Genomic DNA, 11,916 nt, shown 5'->3' on the forward strand with positions numbered 1-11,916 from the left:
AGCATTATCGGTCTTTGTAGTTTGCAACCATTTTAGAGGGGCATGATCAGTGATTAATGTAAACTCCCAACCTAGGAGATAATAACAGAAATATTCTACTCCCCATTTGATAGCTAAACATTCTCTTTCAATCATTGCATATCTTTGCTCTTGGGGGTTTAGTTTGCGGCTGGCGTATACTATGGGCCTGTCCACTCCTTCAATTTCCTGTGATAATACTGAACACAAAGCTTGATTCAAGGCTTCACTCTGCAAGATAAGAGGTTGTTTGAAATCAGATATCTGAAGTACCACATCTCTGCACAAAGCTGTTTTAGTTTGGTAGAAAGCTTTGAGACAGGTCTCATCCCATCTTATCAGGCCTGAAGCTTTCCCTTTCAGAGCGTCAGTTAGAGAGGTGTTGTTACCTCCACAAAATGGGGAATGAAATGGGGGTAGTAACCAGCTAATCCAAGGAAGGCCCTCAACTGTTTTATGGTTTGAGGGGCTGGGTAATCCCTTATTGCCTCAATTTTATCTGCCAGGGGTCAGATTTTGCCCTGACCTACTGAAAATCCCAGATTTTTGGTTTCTGCTTTACCCAATGTGCATTTGCCAGGATTGGCCGTTAGGCCAGCTAACCAGAGTTCCTGAAGCAATGCTCGGAGGGCTTGTAGATGTTGCCCCCACCCATCTGAGTATACAATAATGTCATCTATGTATGTCGCCACATACTTTTGATGTGGTGCTAGGACCCAGTCAATGAGACTATGAAATATAGCCGCTGCACTATGCAAACCAAACGGCATATGTTTAAATTTGTAATGGCCCCAAGAAGTGCCAAAGGCTGCCTTTGGTTGGTCCTCCTTTCAAACTGGCACTTGCCAATATCCTTTGGTTAAATCTAAAGTGGAAATGAACTTAGCTTGCCCAACTCTTTCTAACAATTCACTGATTTGGGGCATTGGGAATGCATCAAACCTTGAAATGGTGTTTAGCTTGTGAAAATCTACATAGCTTTATCAAGCCTTCAGATTTAGGCATGGCTACAAAGGGGCTCGTCCAAGGGCTTTGTGATTCCATGATCACCCCCCGTGTCAACATGTTGTGTAACTCTTTTCATATAATATCATAATGATGATATGGGATTCTTCACTGTTTTTCGCATACTATTTTACCCTCAGGAGTGATAATTCAGTGGCTAATCCCCTTTGCACATCCAGGAATTTCACTAAATACATCCTAAAATCTTTAACTAATTGTGATAATTGCATCCTCTTTCCATGGCTTTCATGCTTCTTCTGTAGGTTAGAAGTGCCAGATTTTTCTCTGGTTATTGCTGCTACAAATATTTGCTAGAATGTTTAGCTATCAAGTGGGGAGTAGAATATTTCTGTTATTATCTCCTAGGTTGGGAGTTTACATTAATCACCGATCACGCCCCTCTAAAATGGTTGCAAACTACAAAGACCGATAATGCTCATATAACACTGTGGGCCTTGGCATTACAACCTTTTCATTTTTGTATTGAATATAGGCTTGGACAGACCAATGTAGTAGCAGACTCTCTCTCAAGAAGCTGCTCAGAAGAAGAAAAATGGTGGTGGGGGTATTTTAACTAAAGTTTATTGGATGAGCTTTAGTTAAAGCACCCCCACTGCTATTTCGAAGCATGGGATGCTAAATACGAGGCACTGAGGGTGATTTAATTATAGCGTCTGTCAGAAATGCTCTATCCCCACCCCCAGAACGTGTTTAAAGACTCCCAGAGATGTTACTCCCAGCTTTGCGTCCTGGGAGGCAAGCCCATGACCAGCTGTGTCAGTAGCTCAATCTACTATTTAAGTAGTTCTGTTAGTGGACCCTGTGAGGAAGTTCAGCTCTGAAGAGTTCATTATCTTGATCCTGTTAGCAGGTAGGCTGCATACATCTCATTGCTGATATGTAACTCAGCCTCTCAAGGTACAGAGCTGACATTGAAAAGTTTCAGTCTAGGAACATCATTATTTTCCCTGCTTACATTTTCCTCCAATTTCCACTTATTACCTGAGTGTTTCCAAAGACCTAGCACCAAATAACTAGAATGGACATTTTTTTACTGGGTGTGTCCATATGTGAAATTAATACAGATGAGTGTAATACATCTCATCTGTAATACAGATGTATAAACTTTGCTGGAGTTTACTGCTCTTGGGCACTGTGTCTGTGTGCTCCCGGGACTGTAGCATGTTCTACCGGGTCAGAGCAGCCCTGGCTGGCCGGGGTCCCCGGGGGTAAGCCTATCAGCCTGGGGCTGCTGTGCTCAGTGTGCTGCAGAGGGGCTGGTTGGGGACATGAGCTGGCAGGCAGCCCCTGTACTGAAACACTTTCATGCCCCAGCAAACCCTGTCAGTGGCTACACGTGTGTTGCTGTGCACTGAAGAATGCCACCACAGGACAGTACTTGTATTTACATGTACTAACCTGTGGCAGAGTTAATTAGTTTCCTGCAGCCTAATAGAGCTGCATGTGGAGATATTGAGACTACTGCAGAGCTAATTAGGCAGCTCTGCAGTAAATGTCTCATGTAGATGTGCCCAATATGAAGTAAATAAGGCAGTGGGACCTAAAAAGAAATGGAGGAGACACCATGGGGTTGATGCGAGGGAGTGAGTGAAAGAGGGAAGCTATATACTCTGGGCTTGATCCTGTTTAATCTATTAGGTGCCTGAGCACAGTTGTATTCCATCCTGCTCCATGACTGTGGACTTGTAGCAGACTTAAACTCCTGAAAATAGAATTGGCCAGAACCCATGACTAGTAGAGTGAGAAAATGCTCTCTGTTTGATCCAATTTGTCCTGATAAATAGAGCTAAGCAGGGCAAGATCATGCTTCAGCTTGGGTGGGAAACATCCAGATATCAGATAGGTGCTGCTAGAAGTAGTTTGAGTGATTCCCTAAGTGAAATCTGTGGTTCATCTGAGGAGTACCATCCAACAGTTCATCTGTGCTGAGCATGCTTCATTTTCACAGAGTTCAAACTTGCTAGCCCTACTAGGATCATGTTAGCTCCACCCAGCTCTCAGTATCCTGACTGAGATGCACATGATCTGTATCTGAAAATCCTAACAGGCCAACTGAACTGGGTTATGTTTCATCTACCCAGAGCAAATAAACATTCTTTTTAAAGGTTGCTTGGGTAACTGGTACAAACCAGGACTTTTCCTTCAGGTGCTCATCTTCCTGCTGGGTTTGGTATACTGCCAGTAGAGCATGCAAATGGTTTTTCTCCTACACTCATGCTGTCCCCTGAGCTGGTTTCCAGGCAGCGTGGAGGACAGGAAGGAATTGTTTAGAGCAGCAGTTGGCAACCTTTTCAAGTTGCAGGCTGGAATGACCCACCTCAGGTCCGAGGGCACTAGGACCTGGCTACCACTGCCACTTCTTCTGTCTGTGGCAGCACGGAGAGAACTCCTATATCCTATAGCCATCACTTCTCTGAGGTAGTGTAGGGGGAATGGCCACCCCTAAAGCTACCTGCTGCTGAACAACGCTGAAGTCCCATGTTCATGATCTGAATCAAGTGGCTCCATGGTCTTCAAGTGGTTGCCATCCCCTGACCTAGACTTGCTCAAAGGCAGTGGGTGATGGAAGGAACAGAAGGATAGGCTAGATGGTACAGGCTGGGGGGTATGGGAATGCAAGGGAAAGGATGAAGGTGACATGGCAGAAGGCAAAAGCAGGAGGTGGCAAGTTAGGTAATATAGCTGAAAGTTCAGTAATCATTTTACTTTCTGTCCAGTAGGCTATCATTCAAAAAGTGTGCACATGCACTGCTTCTTCTTCCTCAGTGTCAATGACTGTGGTTATTGCACTTTGTCCTGAACTCAGTACTGTTGGTGTGATCCAACCATCTTGAAAGGACACCTGATGAATTGGACATCTGAGGACTTAGGTGGAATTTAGGTGCTGCTCCACCTTCATTCTGGATTGTAGAAGACCTTGGGCAGGGATTAGATGCCCTGGAACCAAATTGGATGGCTTCTGTATATGCAGTAAAGCCCAAGTATAAACACCTAGGGAGCTTAGCAGTTCAAAATGGAGGTGGCTGATGGATTTTTGGCTTCTAGTCATTACACCCAAGTCCCATTTAGACACTTCTGGGACTAAGCTGGATATGCTGTTTTGTAATTAAAATAGGCTTGAATTCTTTACTTTTTATGATACTCAAATCCAGGGTATAAAATGGTATTTAAAAAGGGGTTGAAATAATTTCTACTCTGTAAAACAACAAATTACCACTTTTTTCCTGCATTCACTTTCAGTTTTATGTAACTTTCTTTACTAAAATGGGTTCAATGATCTCAGAAAAAATATCCCATTAGTCTAACAAGCTCACCAATTATTTCCAAGGCTATAGATCAAACAAGCATGCCTGAAAATTCATTATACATGCATTGTGCGCCAAGTAATTATTCCTGCCCATGAAAGTGCTAGAGGAGAAACTATGGAAAGGTATGGCTTTAGAAAAAGCTGTTGATATATCATTTATAAGGCAATGTTCATATAAGATGCACTAGTTAAATATTCAGTGATAGTCAGTTGCTTCATCGACTAAGTTGTTGGGGGGAAAGGCAATGAGAATGACTGACTGATTTTCTGATTTTAATGAAATTTTTTCTTTGAAAGTACCTGACAGGGGAAGACACTGACATGCTCCTGGTTCTCCTTTCATTCTTGTGATGGCTCACTCACACATATGCTGGGTGAGGCTGAGAGAACTGTCACTTGTCAGCAGTAGAAGTACGACCCCCCCCCCCCCCCCCCCACCAAGGGGCGGGCCGCGGCTCTGGCTGACTGGCTATCCTGTCCTTGCTTTGTGTTAGTCCATGCCACACAGGATGCTCCTTAGCCATTTAAGGAGCTTGCAAAAAGTAGCAACCGTGGGCACATCTAGATGTGCACTTTAATGCTCAGTAGCCTATTTTACTGCATATTAAAGCATCAAATAAAAAAAGTGCAGTTATACTAATGAACAGTAAAATAAGCATCACTTAAAAACCATGTGCATTCATTACTGTGCATTCAGACAGCCTAATGCACATTTCTTTAGTAGCTCATACTACAGGTACTAAGTTTAATGTGCATTAAGGCGTTTTTTCTAATGTACATGTAGACACATCCAGCATGTTCAGTGTTTCCTATCCTTGAGCTCGTGACTGCATCTCTGGACCAGTTTCTTGCCTCCTGATACTTGGTCTTGGCAATTCTGTCTAGCATGGTCTATCAACACCTGATACTGGAGTTGTCTGGGAAGTTACAGAATTGCAGGTTGACGATCAGTGAAAGATCATATTTTTATTTGAATAATTAGAATTCTAATATTATAAAAGGCTTAGTCTGTCTGTCTATAACTCTGATTAAAACAACCAATCAGAGTGCTTCAAGAATGTTCGGATAGGAGATGGCACAGCAGAGCACTGCCATGATGGCATGGACACAGGGGACAGAGCAGGGAGAGAGGGAGAGCAGGCCCATACCCCAGCCCCCCCCCCGACCCAGCTGAGAAGCAGGGGTGGGACCAGACACAGGGGGATGTGGAGCTGCCAGGCTCCAACAAAAGCCAGCGGGGGAGGAGGGGAAGGGAGGCAGGAGAGTGTGTGTGGGGGGGGTACAGTGGCGGTGTCCCTCCCCTGCCACTGCTGTGCCCCAACAACAGCCAGGAAGGGGTGGGGGAGTGGCTCTGGCCCCAAAGCGGTGGGGATGGGGGTGGAGGGAGCGGTCCCATTCACCCCCTCCCCTGACTGCATGAGAAGCAGGGGCAGGGCCAGACGCAGGACTCCATCCCTGCCCACCATGATGGTGGGGAGTGCCCTGCTACCGCCAGGCCCTGCAAAAGCTGGCAGGGAGGGAGGGAGAGGGAGGGGAGGGTGAGAGGGAGGGCATGGTGATGGCACCCCACTGCCACCATCACCTCCACCCCAGGGGCCTGCCAACAGCTGGGAGGGAGGGAGGGGAGGGGAGGAAGGTGGACATGGGCTGGGCAGACCTGTGGTGCGGGGGTGGGAGGAGTGGTGTCGGAACTGAAGTGAGGGTGAGGGGGGGAATGGGCCCAGATCAGAAGGGACAGGGGAGGGGGGAAGGGGCTTGGACTTGAGGGAAGTGGGGAAGCAGGGACAGATCCAAAGTTGGGGGGGTGGTGGGGGCTGGACATGGGCCTCTGTCCATGAGGAGAGATTGTCCAGGGAGGGGACACAAGGGGCCAGATAAAAGCCCAGGTGCAGGTTGCCATGACAACTGGCTAATGAGGAAATTGACCGCACCTGCACCTGGTTTGCTGGCCACAAGAGGCAGGGCCCTAAACCCATACAAACCCTAGGGCTGGGTCCCAGCAGGTCAGTTCCCTGCTGGCAGCCAGAGGGGAAGGAGCCTTCAGGGAGGAAGTGCCAATGATGCAGCAATGGCTTAATATGCTGCATCCAGGGCTAATGGGGCTCCATGAGCTCTGCAGGTACCCTTGCTCACTAGATACTTAGTGCTGGGGATGCAGTTTGACACTTTTAAAGGGGCAGAGCACACCCTTGACTTTTGTATTATGTTATAGCCCAGGGGCTCATGTTTTGTTTGTTATTGCATAACACTGTTGGTTTCAGTGAGGCTATTTGGGGAAGGAGGCCGCCTCATTGGGGGCCCACTGCAGCATGGGGACCCCAGTGCCAGAGGGCTCACTATTTGGGGGCATGGACCCTGGCACCAGAGGGGGTGCAGTGACACGGCTGCAGAGAGCCCAGCGAGGTCAAGGGGCCAAACTGTAATGAGGCCGAGGCAAGACAATACCAGAACCATTTGCGAGGCTTGGGGCATGGTAAGGGGGCAGTTGGAGCCACGCATAGCCCAAAAGGCTGGGGTGCCCCGAAACACCCATCGTGACATTTATTTTGAAGTGGGACACACTAGGGGTCCGGGAACCCATAGGGTTCAGAGAATCAATCAAAACCATGTCCAAGAGGACTTAAAGGCAGCATCCCTATTAATCATTCCATAAAGACGTGGCAGAAAAGAATAGAGGGTGCCCATTGGGCCAACTTGGCACGGTAAGGGGGCCTTGGGGAGATCACATTCATCCTTAAGGACCCCATCCTGTAACAGGATGACAAGGTCAAATGGTCACAAACTTCTCCAAGACTGTTTTGGGCTGTACATAAGGAAGAACTTCTTTACAGTCTGAACCCCCAAGACCTAGAACCGACTGCCGCCAGGGGTGGTGCAAGCACCTACTCTGGATTCCTTTAAGAGTCAATTGGACATTTATCTTGCTGAGATCCGGTAGCCCCAGCTGACTTCCTCCCCTGGGGCAGCAGGCTGGACTCGATGATCTTCCGAGGTCCCTTCCAGCCCTAATGTCTATGAAATCTTGTGGCATCATTTATAAATATACAAAAACAGAAAATATTGCTGTGAAATTAGAATGGAAATATTTAGACTTACTGTCACGGCAGGGTCCTCCAGGAGGGCCGTGATCTCTTTAAGGTCCCTTCCTCCGTGCCAAGTCAGTCCAAGGGCACCCTTGGATTCTTGCCCGCCACGTCTTTGAGGTTCTAATATATATTAGGGAGGCTGCCTCACATCTTCGACACAGTCCGTTGTAACCTCTGGTCCTGTAGACTCCTGGACCCCTCGTGGGTCTTGTCCTGCAAACGGGTGCTTCAGGGCACCCTAGCCTTATGAGCTATGTGTGGCTCTAACCACCCCTTATACCATGCCCCAAGCCTCGCAGTTGGAAGCGACGTGGGCCTCCTCGGCACCGCTGCCCCCTTCTCTGGGGCCTTCTTGGCACGCCCGTACTGGGGCTTCTCAATAGTGCCTCCTCTCTGGGGCTCGCCACGCCCACACTAGGGCTTCTCAATAGCACCCCTCCTGGGGCTGGGGTCTATGCACCCCGTACACCGCACCCTTACTGGCACTGGGGTCCCCACACTACTGTGGGTCCCCTATGAGGCCTCCTCCATCCCCTTGTAGCCTCACCCAAACCACCAGTGATACAACAACAAAGCAAAACACAAGCCCCTAGGCTACAACATAACTTAAAGCTGCCTGGCTAAATCACATGGCTCAGACATCCTAGAGCTACCATCCTTTACCCGGCTTGAGCTGTACCTGCAGTCAGGCTTTCCCTCACATCATTGTTCCAGGAGCTCTTTTCTCTCTGACTGCTGGCAGGGAACTGCCTCGATCTCAGCTCCTGGGCTTTATAAGAGCCAGGCCTTGCCCCTTACAGCCAGCTGACCGCTGGCAGGGGTGGGGCGTTTGCCGCCTCCCGGTGCCCCTGCATGCTGCCTCCGGTTGCCCTGGCAACCCGCAGGTGGGCTCCTTATTCCGTGCTAGGGCTTTTTCTCTAGCAGTTTCTCCTCTTTAGGAGCAGAGCACCTCGGTGCTCTGTGACACTTACTCAGCACAGGTGTAAATTATAACATGAGATGATTGGCAATTAAGAAGTGCCCTTTTGTCACCTCATTCTAATCCAGTAATAGAATAAATGTTGGTGTATATGATAGACTTCTCTAAAAAATGGCTATAATCCTCTCCTAATTATTTTGAATTACAAACCTCTGCATTCTTTTCATATCATAGGGTATTTATTTCTCTCTGTGTGTGAATTTTCTTATGTTTTAACAATTTGTATGGTATCTTTAATCTGTTTAATGAAATCAGGAATACAGAGAGAGGGGGGCACAATTTTTGACATGAAAATGGAGGTGTGACTCTTCTGCTCTCAGGTACTGAAAGGGCTTTTAATCTAGATAGTATCTATACAATTTAGGTTATGTCTTTGAGGCAGATAGTCAAGTAATAGAGAGACATTCCAGTTAACTTCAATTGAATTAGCTTTGGTATGGAAAGTCTAGCTGTGGCAGCAAAGAGCACAGTGCCGGCTAATTTGTCTTGAATTTAAATTTTATTCCTATTTGCAAATTATGAAGACATTGACATTTTCACAGTTTTCCCTACTAAAGGATGTTCTGTATGAGTATCCCAAGCTGTAAGATGTTCAATCAATGTTTGCTGTGGTTGCATCAAGTGTTTTGTTATTTGTACAGACGGTCAAAAAAAAAAATCAGTAAAAAATTGCCTTTTAAAAACAAACTCAGAATTGTGATAATTCTCAATTTTTGGAAAGGCCTAATGCAAAAATATATTTAAAAAAGAATAAATACCTTGCAAATTTATTTTTTCTCATAATTTATAAAACAAGGCTTCACAAGAATGATCATGACAAGCAAATAAGAAGGCTGCAAATTAGGTTGAAGAGAAGACTATGGTCAAAGAACTGGGAAATTAAAACAGGTGTTTCAAGTCTCGGGTTAGTGTCTTAACCACTGAACCATCCTTCCTCTTTGCAGATGCAAACTATTAGTTTAATAAAATATATAATCACTAATCAGACACTAGCTAGGAAAAGCAGGCCCCTTGAGAACTGCACTTTAACTAATGGCCAGTTGGAACTCTTCCAGACCAAGCTTATGCTGTTCTATTCATAGGGGTGAGGGTTATAGCCTGTAACATCAGCACAACTGATGTCTAGGAAACTAGACAGTCACTTTGCTGGGGTCACTTGACCCCCAGTTATCTTTCCTGCTTGGTGCAGGGGCCTGGACCCAATCATATCCCAAGGTCCTTTCTGGCTTTACAATCTATGAAATGACCTTTTGCTACACTTTCCAATGAAACTTCTCCCAGATGAATTTTGCTAGAGGGGATGTAACTATGAACACCATGACCTAGAATCAATCTTCTTTCTAATTAATTTTTCATTCAGGACATCATAGCACATTAATCAGGAAAGAGCTCAGTTAACCATGGAGGTGCTAATAGATATAAAATAGAAGGTCTGAATGACAAACAAAGCCTAATGGTACATTGTGTAAGACAAGGCACAGATAAGACTAACAGGAGCCTGGGTATGCCAAGTGCAGTTGTGGCTGAAGTTGTGACATGGTGGTTGGAAACATCCAATCAGAAAACATAAACAGTACTGTGTAACGTAGGTGGCTACTCATACACCTTTAATAATCCATAATAGAAGCTCATGATTTGCGAGTAGCCCAGAGGTTAAAGGTTGTTCACATAAGGTACCTTTCTGTTCCAAGATGTGCCATTAACTTTGAGCAAGTCAAGTGGGGCCAGATTTTCACTACCCATTATGGACGGAATGTATTCAGTTCTTTTAAATATCTGGCCCATAGGGTATAAGTTTTAACATTATGCATGCAGTTACCTCAGTTGCACCTACACAAAGTAAGTCATAAAGCAAGCTAATGGCTAAATACATTACAAACTGACCCTTGCCTTTTCAACCATTGGGCTGTGGTAATTCTTCTCACAAACTAGGCATGCTACTGCATCTGAAGGCCATAACTTTCCTATACCTTAATTTATTATGTAAAACTGGGATAATGACACCAACCCTCAAAGGAGGATTGTAAGTCTTAACTAATTACTCTTTGTAAATGACTGTGAAATTCTCAGCTGCAAGGCGCTATAAGACTGTAAAGAGTTTGTTATGATTTTGTAAGATTAGAGTCGGCATTATACAAACCCTGAGTATGTTTTGTTTCCTCCAATTCTCTCTGTTAATGAGAAGTGATAGGAAAAGAAAATTGTCTCTAGTACCTGACTTAAAATATTTAAAATACATGGATATCACACACAGAAACTCAGTGGAAGCCCAGCTCCTGTCAGTCCACCCAGCCAGAGGGAACATTACTTCTCTCACTACCAGCTATTAAGCAAGTACTACTAGAATGCAAAATGAGAGGTGGCTAGCTGTGCTAGTTCAAAGCCAAGCACAAGGTACAGCAGGGTGGAACCTTTAGAGACCAATTGGTGCAGAGACGCCTGAGCCTTTCTAGGCAACAGCCTACTTTGTCAGATACTATGAAATCAAAATGTTAACAGAATTAAATATCAACTTGAACTTGGCTGTTCATACACTGATTAGTGACAAATTAATATTAATATTATTTATCCTATGAATTTCAATAATTCATCAGGATGTGTTCATACCAGTAATTAGCACATGTAAAGCAAGAAACACAGCTCACATAAATTATTTCATGCCATCCATTATTTATTTGACCCTTTATTTTTAGCTATGCAAAATTTACTGACAAAATATGTACATTAATTAATATTTATATTACAATTTAATTAGTTCTACTGCATTTTGTTCAGAGAGTAAAGATAGAATGGTATGAATAGTCAGAAGAAGTTTTATGTGCTACTTTTAAGTGATTTATAATTTATTGTAGAGTGATATAACTTGGAATCTGCAGGGAAGGGCTATAGTTAATGTCCCTGGCTGTCTACATAAGAAAAAGAAAAGCAAGGTTTTACTGAAAGAATCCATAGTTTAGTCTATTTACTGAGAGCACTGAGTCTGTTTAAGCATCCCGGCTGGGTTTGGGTGTGCAGTGCAATCATCAGGCTTGGGCTACAGAGTTGACAAAATGGAAGTTCATCCTTTCAAGTCCTTTCTTTTATTTTTCAATAATAAAGGGGTCAATGGTGACATTTTCTTCACTCAGTCATTCCTCATGCATCTTCACTTGGTTTTTATTGCTATCTCCCACTGATGCAGAGAATGTATTTGTGGGGAAGGCAGTGAATAGCTGTGAACTGTGCCTGTGCCCATTCTGGCTTGTAAAAAACCATTGAGAGAGACTGGAGCCACTGCTGGTGGCGACTGCCAATGCCTTCCTTTTGGAGGGCAAGGTGCCAGATGTTCTTAAGTGTGCAATTGTCTGTCCTCTATTCAAGAAACCATTCTTGATACTGCCTCCTCAGCCAGTCATCTCTCCATCTCCACCCTCTCCTGTTTTGGGAAAGATGACTGAACAGATGGTTGCCCAACTGTTCCAGATGCATCTGGATGCAATTAGATTCCTCGACTCTTATCA

Source organism: Alligator sinensis, unplaced genomic scaffold, assembly GCF_000455745.1.
Source record: "Alligator sinensis unplaced genomic scaffold, ASM45574v1 scaffold568_1, whole genome shotgun sequence".
NCBI classification, from domain to species: domain Eukaryota; kingdom Metazoa; phylum Chordata; order Crocodylia; family Alligatoridae; genus Alligator; species Alligator sinensis.